The following is a 13,705-nucleotide window of genomic DNA, read 5'->3' as shown; positions in this document are numbered from 1 at the left end:
AAGAGTGAGGGTTTCTCCCTTCTCTCAACAAACAGATGCGTTTGGGCAGCTAAATGGGTTAATGCAGATGGCTGACCCACAGGGACCAGCCACATGGGAAAAGTAAAGCAAAAGCTTTTAGCCTAAACCTCGGCAAAGGAGATTTGTCCTGTCAGTGAAAACTTTGACGAATGTGTCCCACTATCTTCCCTCAGTCCCCCGTTTCACTGCCAACTGGGCCTCATTTTGAAGCATTACACAAAATCTTGGTACAAGTTACTGATCTCTGGTTGGCTCTCTGCATTGAATACACACATAGAGCTACAGATAATTCTTTTTTTAAAATTAGAAATTAATTAACTAACTGAAATGATACCTCATCAAGATCAAGGGCCAAATTACTTTTGATTTTAACAGGATCAGTCTTTCACAACATGATCTGTATTAATCCATGATAAACTCACATGTTTTAATGATGGAGATTAGCTAAAGTAGGAACAGCTTATCTCAGATCTCTAAAGATTCCTTAAATGTGGGTCCCCAGATCCCTATTTTGTGGCTTCTCACATTAGGTGATACTTCACCTACCTCTGCTTTAATCTTATGGCCGTCAGTGTTAGTGCAGAACTGTGGGGTTTCGGGGTGGGGGGTTGTCAGTGTTTGGGCTTTTTAATCAAATCTAAATAAACTTTAACTATAGTGCAATCTAGGAATGTCTAGCAAGGGCATTTAAATATCCTCATTCATAAACTACTCAAGCTGCACCATATTCAGAGCTTCAATTTAAACCCTGAAAGCTTCCTGGAGCAGTTTCAGTTGTGACTCCAGCTCCGTGACCTGGGCTGCAGAGCAGATCCCAAATTCAAAGGTACATTTTCTGTGTACCAGCGTACACCACTTGCTAACAGCACCCCAGATGTCTTGCACATTTCAGAAGTGAGCCCAAAGCCTCATGGAGGTTCAGTGACATACTGCCCAAATCACAGAAGGATCATATTATGTCCCTTGGTCCATCTCTAGAAGTAATGACATTAGGTGAATTGCACAAACCCCTCTTGAACAGGTAGACTGAAGAAGATAAATGTGCACACAACTGAAGTATTTTAACTGTTTTTTACTCTTTTACTTATTAAAAAAAAAAAAAAAAATCAGTGCTTATGCAACCAGTTTAACATCCCCTACCGTATCTTTTTTCCCAAACCAGCAGGACAGAATTTGATATAAAATTTAAAAAAGAAGCCTCATTTTCTCTTGCTTATGGCAGAGCTACGTTGTTGCAGCCTTGTTCTGATTCACTCTTTGCATTTTCATTTCCTGACAGTGACTTTTTCTGAATGTACAAACACGTGGGCTGGCTGTTTAGAAAAGCAAAATTAAATACTCAGTTTTTGTCTTTCTCTCTCTTTCCCCCATTCTGTCTTCTCAATAAACCAACCGACTCCCCTCAGCTCAAGGCTCTGGTCCTGCCTGCAGTACTGCCCAAGAAACCGCTGGCAGTGCACGGAGTTGAACTCCTACGTAAACCTCTCCAAGGCTGGGGACTGAGCCCTCTCCGGCTCCTAGTCTTCTACGGTTCAGGACAGCATTGACAGTAGGAGACGGGGCGAGTGATGAATGGAGGCTGACAGGAGCACCACGCAGTCGCTCCGCCGGGGGCTGTGCACTGGTTTCGGCAGGGTGCTCAGCCGCTACCGTGCGGAGGGCCCTAGCAGAGCGGTTTCTGCCGGCGAGGAGCCTCCCTGCTGAAACACGATCGGTTACTAACAGGGCCTCACATGTAATACTAGAAAGTGCCTGTCAGCCCTCGCCTCGCTCAAAGCATTTCGAGCCTCACGCTTTCCTTCAGGACGTTTGTTACTCCTCGTCGCTGGTGGGAGGTGCAGCCCCACCAGGTCAAGAGGCTGTTTACCAGACACCATGGGGCAGTCTAGAGGAAAGTCATGAAAAATGGATTTTTGTAGCTCAAAAGCAGGTCTGCCCAACTAAAGTCTGACAGTAGATTTGCCTACTAGAGAGTGCAAGAGCTCCTAGTTGCAAATGTATATGCAATGTGACACCATGCTCACCTGTGGTTTCCCTCCAATACGCTCTTTCCAGTTGCCACAGATCTTTGCAAAGCAGAAAGGAGGCAGGGGTCAGACCTGCAGGTACCATCCTGGTGTAACGGGTCCAAATCCAGTCAACAGGACTTACCCATTTACAGCAGGTCTAAACCAACACAAGAAAACTCAGCCTGCCTCTGGCTGCACTTCATATGATATATAGATACACATTATATGTGGTTAATCCCTGACCATGCTTACAAGAGCTTCATATTCATTATTCAGTGAAATATAAAATTTTTTTTATCTATTAAATCTTTACTATCTGCAATTATTCCCCAGGGAACAATAGATAGTGAGTCAGCAGGCACAGATTTAATTATCAGTTTTTACTGTAAGATGATGATGTTTATTGATACCACTATCAGACAGACACTGAAATGAAGCAGATGTTAATCTGAGGTTAAGCTCCAGGAGGCGCCTAGCAGTCTGACCAAAGGGACTGATGTTCATCAGATAGTAAAAGAGGAGATCTCCCTCCCTTCCTCCCTCCCTCCGTCCCTACGGAGACCTGCACAGAGCTCACAGAAGTACTGCCTCATTTTGCAAATTCCTCCTCACACCATTTCCAACGCATTCGACAAGCAGCTTGCCCCTTAATGCAGAGCTTTCAGTCAGTTCTAGCAGGCTGTTTAACCTAACATCCTATTTTGCTTACATAGGAACTTTATGGTTGGGTTTGGTTTATTTTTACCCAGCACGTCCTAGAAGGTGATGACAGAGAAGTCGAAAACAGAAGTGAAGTGGTCACAAAGTTGCTGTGGTGTCACTGTTGTGAGCAGAAAGTCTGTCACTGATTCCCATTGCACCAACGTCTGCTTTAAGTAAATCCACAGCAAGGCAAAACTCTGCTCTCCAGTTCAAATGATGCAACGTAAAGGAAAGGAACCTTCAGTGGGAAGGAAAGGATGACGAAATAACAGCAGCTTTCTACGTTTCTCAGTCTGCCGTCACTTTCTAGTGTTGAAAGCAATGATGTGACAACCTATACACTAATAAAAAATCATAGAATCATAGAATCATAGAATGGAAGAGACCTTTAAAGGTCATCTAGTCCAACCGCCTACATGCTGGCAGCTGACAGTCAGTGAAATATATTAGTGTTTAACATTAGAACTTGCGACAGGACTAGTGAGCTGGTGCAAACGATCATTTAGATGCGTAGTTTTCATAGCTATTTCAGTGGCACACTTTTTTCCTAGTTTCAGTAGAAGATGAGTTAAAAAACCAGAAGTGCTATTTTCCAGATAACCACTGGTGCTGCATCCTACAGCAAGACCATGCATTTTATTTTATTATTACCATTTGTGGATCAGCTAGGGAATTCTGAAGCCATACCATGTTGCAACACCATCATCCAGGCTCTCCAGGTCTGCTCCCAACCCAGCAGTGGCGTGGCCTGGCCCCGTGCCCAGCCTGCCACACCAACATCTTGCTCTGGCCCTGGCTTGGGTAGACCTGGGCAAGTCTCTGGGCACAGCACTGCAGGGCACGGAGTAAGTAAGCTTTGCACAGGAGCGTAGTCCCACGAACCCAAAGAACTGGCTGTCTCAAGAGGTACAGGCAAAGTGGAGAAAAGAGACACAGGTAAAACACCACATTGTCCAACATCAAAGAGCAGTTAACGGCGAACTTGGGACCAGAACAGAAAGTTGCTGGATTGGGTTGGTTCATGCAGTCCCTTAGTTAAGTCCCTCTGTTAAGGTCAAAGTCAGAAAGAGTTTGACAGAACACGAAGATCCACTCCTCGAGATCCTGCTCTTACCACCACCCCCGACTTGACATCTGGACACAGGACCCGCAAGAAGCTGACGTTGGTATATGTTTAAAGTTATGTGAAAGGGTTGCTTTAAACTACTAGGAAGAGAGATTTAATACCACTGGAGACTGGCAGAGTTGATGAGGTGGGGGAGCAATGATCCTTTCTTCCAATTAAAAAGAGAAAAAGAAGGAGAGAGACCAACCTTTGGAATTTCAACATGTGAGAGCACATCATTTGCAAGAGGGCCATGCTCAATCTCTGTGCCTAGCTGAAGGGAATTTGTGGTTTCGTTTTGGGCCCTTTTGGACTGTTTTTCATGTCAAAATTACATAGTTTCTATAATTTGTCTCTCTTCCAAGATTTGCTGAAACAAAGGAAACATTTGAATGAGATTTGAGACAACTTCTTTCTCACCGTCAGGAAGGTAATCCCCAACCTTCAGATAAATGCAGACATGTGGTTTCCAGTATTCTCACTCCATATGTCTTCACAAACACCAAATAGATCTAACGTAAGAGGACATTTTTTTCCCCCATAGATCAAAAGGTTACAGTGATGGACCTTGCCCAGGATGATCCAGACTTTCATCCATATAATGCCTTCATTTGCACTCCCTATAGAAGTACAGACTCCCTGGCACAGAAATTAGGAGACAGGTTGAATGCACCAACCCATTCCAGCACTTTCCATCTCAGCCATATCAGCTGTAAAGTGGAACAAAAGCATAATGCCCAATTTAGGAATTGAGCTTTACCAGGTGAACAACTGCAACATTTTGACCGCTGTAACTCTGAAATGAGGAAGACACTTCATGGGGATCTTTTGTCCTGACTCTCATTCCTAAAGAAAAATGGTGTTTGATGCTTTGTGTCAGCTCTCTTCCTCCAATATTTTGGAGTAAGCACTATAAACTAAGCACTATAGCTCTTAAATCTGCTGCTTACTTGTTACCCTGCTGTGGCTTTGAAATCTGCCTTCATATGCTCGTGTTCATACTGGGTTTGAGGAAACATCAATGAAAGCAGAGGGAGCAGCTCCTGCAAAAGAGCAAAAAGGAAAGGTGGGCAGAGAAAGCCAGGTTTGCACCGCACCTCACCGCCAGCCCCAATTAAAGGAAAGTTTAATTTGTGTATATGCATTCATATGAGGAATTTTTGCCAGTAGAGCTGTTTCAGTCACAAACCACACCTCATGGCACTCTGACCCCTGTTTGTACAATAGCTCCAGCCCTTGCCTTATTCCAGAGGCAACAGTTTCTTCTGCCATAAAATGCAATATGGGGTGAAAACTTGAGGCACCAAGCTCAAGCAGCCTTGACGTAACCAAAGCGTCCTTATTTCCTACATGAGCCACTGGGTCTGGCACTGGCATGAACAGGTCAGGCAGGGGAACAGCAACTGGACTGACAGCTATCAGGTCAGCTCCACCACTTGTTGGCTGGGAGTGCACCTCTCAATGCTTTTGCTTTTCTTGCTACATGGCTGGATAACTTCCCAGAGCAGGGAGACAGGGGGGAAAAAGAAAAAAAAGAAAAAGTGCTTTATATGGAATTTTCCCATTGGAGAAGGATGTGGATGTGCAATTAATTCTTTCCAAGAAAGCAAACATTGAGCTAGGCAAGATTTTCTTCGAAATCCCACTGACACATCATGCAACATTCAGCATGTAACACAGAAAAGTCTGTATGACACACTGTGGTGTTTCTTTCTGCCATAAATGGAGAGAAGTTATACATAATGCAAAGCCATAAACACAGACAGACTTTTGCAAGAATGTTTACATTTATTTTTCATAGCCCTGAGAAATCGATCTGTAAAGACATCCCGTAAGGGACTGCATTTGGCCCTGAAATACTGTCCTGAGAGACTGTGTTTCTCTCTTCCACCTGACACATTTTACAGAGGGTATCAGCATATGGATTTGCACCTCAGCTGTGTCATGAGCAAAGAATTGCCGTTGTTTTAATATGCTACACTGGGACATTTAAACATTGATATTGTCAGGTACTACTTTACAATTCCCATTAGATTTGTTGTAAAGCACACATTTATGAAATAAAATATTGCTGTATTCATCCATAAAACTCTATGTTATAACAGCACCGAGCATCTGGTTTTAATCAGAAGTCAGAATTCGAGCTGGAACTCCATCCTTTCCCAAACTCATTGTGTTTAACTTCTGCAACTCATATGTGAACGGGTTCTACAAGTCTCATTGCCCCATGAAAGCTAAGCACAATAGGCATACAGGTTTGGAGTTAGGTGACGTATCAGGGGCAATTCCACTTTTTGAGGCTTCCCGATGGAGCAAGTTGAACAGCAGTAGTAGAGCAGGACAAAGAGACAACGCAGAACATCATTGCTAATAGTTTACACAGTGGTGTTAGTGTTGCAAACAGGCACATTTGAACTCAACTTTCAAATCCAAGCTCCACCTGAAAATGGTTTAATACTTTCTAAGATTCTGTTTAAATGAATTTAATGCTTCCTTTCTCTAAAACCACAGTAGGGATTTTGCTGGTAAAATACAATCAGGATTGAGCATCAATATAATTTTTTAGTGTAAATCTATTCTAAATTGTTTTGTTCATAAGTGAAGCAAAAATCCATAGGAGCAAAGAAAATAAATCAAAAAGTAAAGCACATAAGCAAAGTGATTGAATTAATTTTGGACAGACAGTTTTGAACAGAACATTTAATAATTTTCAATTGATCAGCTTTGCTAGTAAATAAATGGATTTTTATTTCTGGGGGTTTTGTAGGTGTTCTACTACATATTTAGCATTTGTTCATTCATTTCAATCGCTTTTTTTGAGGCTTTTCTCTGCTCCTACAGCTGAGGCATGCCCTCAGCTAGAAGTTTGATTAAAAATTAGACCCCAAAACCCTCCCCAAGAAAACAAATGGAGTTTCAAAGTATAGGAAGAAAGTTTAATGAATGCGAACGCTCTTAAAATCTAAAAACAATTTGAGAGTTCTACAAAACCAGGGGCTCCAGTGGCATTCACCAGGTACTTAAAGGGAACCTTGACAGTTTCCTTTCAGCTATGATCCTATACATTCACGTGACTCTTCTCTGAAGCTTAGCCAAACCCCTGTGATCTGCAAAGTTCTGCAAGAAAAAACTTTTCAGAAAGTCCTGAAGGGAAAAAAAAACCAGAAAGTCTCATACCCTGCAGGACTGGAGCTGTGACTGGAAATCTTGCATACATTTACCCGGCCTCTCAGGTTTTGCAACACTGATTATATATGTTCAGCAAGAGGAAGATGGTACCGCAAACTTACTATCACTTCTCTATCCAGCAACCAAGAAGAGAAATCATACACTCACTATTATATTTACCTTTTAGAGTTTTAAAGCAAAATGTATCCTACAACTCAGAGTACCAGTACATGGATGCCATTTTCATCTAATGTCTGAAATACTGAAGCAATTCACTGCTGCGTCCCTTCCACCTAATAGGATGGAAAATGTTAAATTAAGTTACACATTTCTGGGAATATCTAAAGTTCCTATTTGAGAAAGTGTCAATTGATATTGCTTCTTAGCCACGGTGGTGAAGAAGACAAATGTTCTTCCTACATAAATCTCTGTGTTTCAGTGGGGCTAGGTGGTCGCTCAGTAAGATAGACAGTATATGGTAAGTAGATATAGTTCAGATAGGTAACCTACAAAAGGGTATGGATATTTGATCTACATTCTCTATTAGCTTGAGTGTGACAGTAGGCACGTGTGTAAAGCACAACCCAGTGTGAAGAAAGGTTGCAGAGTGGCTCGATCACTGCCCTGCCCCAAGCTACTGAACCCCACAAAGGTAGCACAGACTGCATTCACCCACAGGCTGGGGCAATAATGAGACTCTGTACCCTTGGAAAGAGCTTAGTTCCTCTGAACAATACATTCAGCTTTGTGATATTTCTCAGATATATCCATTGTCCATCAGTACAATAACATAATCTGTTCTATTAAATCCTTAAACTAATTCACTATGTGCTAATGTAAAGACAGAAACACACAAACATGCATACAAAAGAACCACAAAACATTGCACCAGAAATGGTAATTTCACACATAGAAATAATTGAAGGAGAGGTCTATAAAGAAGAGCTCACACGAATTTATGTCATATGAGAGATGATCTAGATTTGTCTTCAAGAAGGTCTGTTCTGATGAATCATTGCCTTTAACCACTGTTTCTCCATTCCCTCTCCCTCTTCTAGACCATTTGCAAAATGATTAAATTCCCTATTTCATTCTTATTTTTATGATGAGGAGATTTGAAACCTGCCAGCCATTGTCATTTAAGATGTTTCCTGTCCTTCTGAGCATTTGTTTGGCTTTCACGTTTTTGAAGAAGCAGACAGTGGGTGCTTGTTACCTATACACAGCATGCAGGATAAATGTCAATGCTTAGTAGTGTACTAAATATAAGCCTTTGATTTTGCAGACGGGAAGGAGAGGGATACTACCTGGGTTACAAAGCCACCTAAACATAAAGCTGAATGACCTGTAATAGAACAATGGATGGTGAAAAAAGGTATCAAAACCCAAACCAGAAGTAAAAATACACATTAAACTGGAAAAAGGTGAAACGTGAAATCTATCCCTTTTCTATAAACACATGTGGAAAGAATAACCCCTAGCCTTTTTATTCTTGGCTTCTTCCCCCCCCCCCCCCGCCCCCCCCGCCTTTACATTCCAAGAGAAGATCTGCCAACTTTTGGCCGTATCCGTTTCTCTTCTGTTGTTTGCCAGTATTAGTGCACTCTAGCACACATTCTTCCCTAAGACTTCAAAATGTGTCATTTGTTAGGTCTAACTGTTTAAAGAACCCAGCCACCCTTCCCTCCTTTGCTCATAGCAAGCTGGGTGGTATTCAGCACATTCGCATACCCCAGCTTACACGCTACAGGTTTGGTTGAAATCTTTAATTGAAGAGACTCTTGAACCAGACTTCACACTGCATGCCTTGTAGATCAGAAGACCTCGCACATTCAAATGCTTCTAATGCACCCTTCATCCTAAAATATACACTGAGGCAAACATACCTGTGTTTTGCTGATTGAAGCCTCCTGATACAGAGCTTCAGAACTTCTGTTCTGTAAAGCATTTCTTAGATCTGGATCTGCTTATCATTACACATATAAACAGAGGGTGAATTCACCTCTACACAAAAGGTTTGCACAGTTTAACTGTTTTAGGATTTAAGTTGGAATCTATTGTGAACAGGCTCTAGACAAAGGGCTGAGTTTTACCAAGAAAGCTTAGTTAACATCACTCAAAAATAAAATATTGAGTAAGTTAGGGTGTACAGTACCCGCTCTTTGCATATAACAATGTGAGAATGGGGTTAGATTCAGATCTGGTGTAAAATAAGTCAACACTGACAACTGTGCTAAAACTGCATCTACTTCAAACAGGTCTTAATCTATCTCTGGAGCAGCAAGAAACGCAAATCTCAATCAGCTTGGTTCCAAGTCCAATGATTTCAATGCTAGCTTTGTTTATAAGAGTAGCCCTTCTGTGGGAATTTCTTTCAAAGATCAAAAAACACGCCACCCCGAGAGCTATTACAATATAGGTAAGAATTCCTGTGTCCTTCTCTCACTCTTATTCTTTCCATCTCTTTTTTTCTTCAAGTGGGGAGGAAGCTTGCAAGGACCTGCTGAGTTTTTTGCCTGATGCCACTCCATGAGTAGTGGAGTGAGGAACCGAACCAAGTGCTCCTGATTGCTCACTACCACTCCATAATGTAGCAGCACCCTCAGCCACAAAGTTCTGAATTTGCATTTTGAGGGAATGTTATATGGGATGCAGAAGAAGAGTAGGGAACCCCTGGCTGGATGAAGACTTCAGGTTTGGTTTATTATTACATCCAGCCACAAGGTACATCAGATCCAGATCCAACTGCCTCAGCATTTGGTAGCGTTCAGCTCTGGGGTCATGATTCACTCGCTATTATGAAAATGGGTTCATAGTGTGTTTTGATGTACTCACTTCCTATAATGGATACACATTATTAGGTATGAAAAAGGAGAAAAGAACTATTATGATTACAACATATAATAAGCAGTAGGGGGTGCCTTGTTACACATCTCAGTCTCCTGGAGGTGGTGTTTAACACATTTCTGGGTTTAGGCAAACATAATTCTCTTAGAGGTCAAAAATCATTGTGTAGTGATTAAGGATACTGACAAAGCCAAAAAATGGACAGTTAATACCATGTTTAGGCTCTCATTTAGGAGATTTTTGCAGAGAAGGGTGTTACTTAAAACTAACTGCTGTTGACCATTGGAGAAATGAGGAAAGATACTATAATCTTATGCAATCCCAGTTTTGGTCTGTTCCCTTGACCTGGATTAACCTTTTCCCTTTTATCTGTATTTTAATTCCAAACACCTCGCTTGAATGCGACTGTATCCAGGTCTCTGCTAAAACCTTTAATAAGCAACACTAAGGTCAGCGGAAATAAGTTTGAACTTTATTATTATTTCATACAAATACTGTAGGGATCCTTGAATCACCCATAATTATTAGTGATTTTGGTCTCCAGTGAGATGTTCAGCATCTGGCTGTATTTAGTTTATTGATTTCTTTCTTAAATGGTTAGCTTTCAAGAGCCATTTAAAATATATGTTTTTTCTTAACTTTTACTATTTACAGGCACACACTCTGCACAAAGGCTACATAGAACTGGGCCCAACTTTATTTTGCAAACAAGAAATAAACAGCAAAATGGCCATTAAAATCTCAGTCTAAATATTTCTATTTCTTTCTTGAGTGAAAAAAGAATAAATTTATATATAGCACACTTTCACAACTCTTATATAATGACTAACTACTGTTAATAGACTAATGAAATATCAGCTGTGCATTCTCTCCATTTATTACAGCACACTCAAATGTATTGTTTTGTGCAATCAATATTAACAAAGATCGTGTCCATTAAAATGTGCACACTGTTCTGTAGGCTGAATATAGCACATAAAACTTGTTGGTTTTAATCAATAAAATGCCCAGAGCTGCACAAAAATTGCTAGGTCATGAAACTACGAAGATATTAAACTGGGTTTTTTTTTAATAAATCTCTTTTTTATATGGGCATGAGTAACTAATTCTTTTATAAATTATTAAGTATTCTTTTCATTGTTTGCATCATATTAATACCTAGGGGACTTGTTAATGGACCAGGTCTCCAGCTGCTCTGTTTCCAGTAGCTGCTCACATAAAAGTGAGAAATTCCCTTACACGGTATCTTTGACTTACTTTTAAAACCATTCCAAATTGGTTTGGATAAAGGCCGTGGGGGTAAGGCCAATATTGCTACATAGACTGAAAACTGGCTGGCAGACAGGATCCCATAACCCATAATGCGCATATATATAGTGAGGGTCAGACTGATGGGGCCAGATTAGGGGTAACATCGACAAGACTATCTGTGAACTGAAGCTCCTGGAAGGCATGTGGTATAAAGCTGGATGCTTGGAAAAGTAACAGTGTCATGCAGCAGTGGGTGTGAGCAAAAACAAGGGTCTAGGACTCAGATGTTCTTAAAATTAATCTTGGAGACATATTCTAACTTCTTACCTGGAAAAAAGGCAGCTGCCAAACTACAGGGTCTTGATCTATGAAGTGTAGAAATTCCTTCTAGGCTTTGGCTTAGCTTCTGCTTGTATCTAATAGAACAGAAGAGTCAGAACCATCCCCTCCAAAAAGAAAGTAGGCAGGGAGAAGACATTTTGGTTGTAACACCTAGGCTTGAGGAGGAAGACCTGATAGTGGCCAGGGCCCCGGTAGAAAAGGGCTTCTGCATCTTTATAGATGATTATTGCAGCAGTTGCCTCAAAAGTCAAGTTCCAAAGCCTTGAAATTGCAGGATATTGAGGGCCCCTAAGGCTGGTTAGAAGGGACTAAGACTTTTCACTGCTCTGAATCTAGTCCACCTCAGTACTGAGGAGTGCCTGAAAGTTAATCCCATGATGAATGGTCTTCACAAAGTTGGCTGTTCCTGGTCCACATCAAAACTGGCATTAAACAGCAGTCTCAATAAAAGATCAGAGGAACATGAGCCAACTTAGGCTATCACCCTTGCAGATTGTGTTTGGGGTGCATTCCTGGGGCTCTGGGGGAGGTTTCTAATGCCACTAACATCTTTCCTTTTCACATACACGGAGATAAAGATGGCAAGTTATCAGGGAGGGAAGCAATAACACCAAGTGTGTCCTGAAGACTAACTGAACAGCATAGGCATCACCCTGAAATAACGTGAGATAAAATGACTACCAATAAGACAAAAACAGAATGTATGTTAACAAGGCAGAGGCTTCCCCAATCCCATTCCAAATAATTTTTTACTTCTTTCCTAGAATTTTTTTTAGAAATATTTTCATCCTGAAAGAGATTACCAGGATGGAAAATTTTTGCCTGAACAGATAAACTTCTGCAAAGCTGCAAGTGGCTGCAAAAGGGACTTAAAATGAGATGTGTCATGCATTCCTATAACTAGGAACCACTGAACTGCCTATGTTCATTGTGAATGAGCATGAATCATTCCTCACTTGTTTACAGTGAAAACATGGCTTTAGAGAATTGAAATATAAATTTCAATAAAGTCAGGATTTACTAAACTAAACAAACTCATTTTCTCCCTTGCTTTTTAGAATTGCCCAATAGTTTTCTCACTTTGGACTTGTCAAGATTTTTCCCCGTATGTTTCTGAATTCCTCTTTCACAGCTTAATATAACAGGTTAATTTCATTTTTAAAAGTCAGAGTATACCAGTAGGATTTGAGGTCAATACTAAGTTAGCTACATTCCCAGAAAATCTAATAATTTTTAAAGTGTGGTTTTTTTTTTTTTTTTTTTGCATACATGAAAAAAGTTTAGCCAAAAAACTGAGGATCCTCCAGGATTCAGCCGTTTGACTTCAACTGATCTGCATGTAAAGCCTGAGAATAACATCTTGGAGACCAGTTTGAAAACATATTGTGAAGCCATGGATAATATTTCTAGGCAAACAAGTAGCAACATTCGTAACAGAGCCATTTAAATGTGCACAAAAAGGAGTATATGGCTTCTACTGGTTTATGGGAATGTGCAACTAAAATTATAAATAAAAACTTACCATAGTCAAGCTGGGATCTACCTGTGAGATGCAGAAGATAATCGTCATTAGTATAGACTCTCTGAGCGGTGAAAGAAAAACCTATGATATCTGCACATGCTGCACCAACACATTACACACTGCAGCTGTATGAAACCAATGGAACTATCAACAAACATGACATGGGTTAACTGAAACCAGAATTTTGCATTCTCTTCTTTTAAAATAAGAGGGACACCAGGGATCTTTTTTTATTTTATTTTATAAATCAATAGCTTTATAAACATACAAATAAATCAAATATATTATATTTGTGTTGAAATATCATCTCAAGGTTTTACACTAAAAATTATTTTGAGTTTAGAGCTGAGTTTAGGAAACACTTAAAACTCAAAACACCCTAATTACAAAAATACATCAGCTCAATTTTCCTATCTTATTCTGTAAAGAACACTATCAAATTTAAAATTAGATCCTTAGACTGAAGGAAAGCAAAGTAAACAAAACACAGGGTAGAATATGAAACTCATTTGTAAGGAGTCTGAAACACCTTTGTTTAGACAAGATTCAAAGTTACAAATCTTTATTTCCTTTGAGCAGGGAAACTTCCAGCTAAATGTTGAGTGTCATACAACACAACACTTTGATTTTAAGCACACAAACATATTTCACCAGAGATAATCAAATTACAGGGATCAAAGTCATTTTACTCTCTAGCTCTCATGGAAATAAAACACTTTACTGAATCAGGGCCTTTAT

The sequence above is a fragment of the Fulmarus glacialis genome, unplaced genomic scaffold (assembly GCF_000690835.1).
Source record: "Fulmarus glacialis isolate BGI_N327 unplaced genomic scaffold, ASM69083v1 scaffold1304, whole genome shotgun sequence".
In the NCBI taxonomy this organism is placed as follows: domain Eukaryota; kingdom Metazoa; phylum Chordata; class Aves; order Procellariiformes; family Procellariidae; genus Fulmarus; species Fulmarus glacialis.
This window is presented reverse-complemented; position numbering follows the sequence as displayed.